At 42.1% G+C, this 812-nt stretch overlaps 1 non-coding gene across 1 annotated transcript; it reads left to right on the top strand.

Moving 5' to 3' along the window:
• The first annotated feature begins 274 nt into the window (after positions 1 to 274).
• TRNAG-UCC lies at positions 275 to 346 on the top strand. Its single transcript has one exon. It is a non-coding gene; the product is annotated as a tRNA-Gly (tRNA).
• The last annotated feature ends 466 nt before the right edge of the window (positions 347 to 812 follow it).

Genomic DNA, 812 nt, shown 5'->3' with positions numbered 1-812 from the left:
GAAACCTTAAGATTAAGTTAATCTGTAGGAGAGGGTGGAGTTCTCCTTTAAAGACGCTGAGCTGATGGACCATGTCTGAACCCACTGAGCAGCAGACAAGATCTGAGGTAACGTACAGATGAAAAGGAATTATGATTAGAGGAGCCTGAGCCCTGAATCTGAGAACCTAACAGGTTGTTAGTGTTGGAACACAGGAAACCATATGCTAAGATGAGTTATAAAGATAACACTAGATCTGTGATTTTCAAAGAATGTCACTGTCTGCACATATTTTGCATTGGTGGTATAGTGGTGAGCATAGCTGCCTTCCAAGCAGTTGCCCCAGGTTCGTTTCCCGGCCAATGCAAGAAGTCTGCACATTTTGGACGGCACAGTGGTGGAGCGGTTTGCATTGTCGCCTCACAGCAAGAGGTTTTCCAGTTCAATTCTCGGCTGGGGTGCCTTCCGTGTGGAGTCTGTATGTTCTCCCTGCATTCGTGTGGGTTTCCTCTGGGTACTCTGGTTTCCTCCCATGTTACAAAGACATGTGTCTGGAGCATTTCTCCCCGGACCACCCCCAGAAAATTGGCTCATTCCAAGTCGGACTTTCCTGGTAAATGAATGTTAAATACATAAATATTTCCTTCACAACACTGGTAGCAGAAATAGCTCTTAAGCAATTTATAAGCTTATGTCACACAAAAAAGCTTTGATTAAAAATGGTAAAATAAATTAAGGAAACATGATTTATGTTTGCCCACATTCAGTGAAAAAAAAATCAGTTTAATGATTAAATGCCTTAGTTCTGTTTAACACATGGGATCTACAGAACA

The sequence above is a fragment of the Protopterus annectens genome, chromosome 3.part1 (assembly GCF_019279795.1).
Source record: "Protopterus annectens isolate FY-2018-M chromosome 3.part1, PAN1.0, whole genome shotgun sequence".
Taxonomy (NCBI): Eukaryota; Metazoa; Chordata; order Ceratodontiformes; family Protopteridae; genus Protopterus; species Protopterus annectens.
Note: the sequence above shows the minus strand (reverse complement) of the source record. Positions and strands in the feature narration are given on the sequence as shown.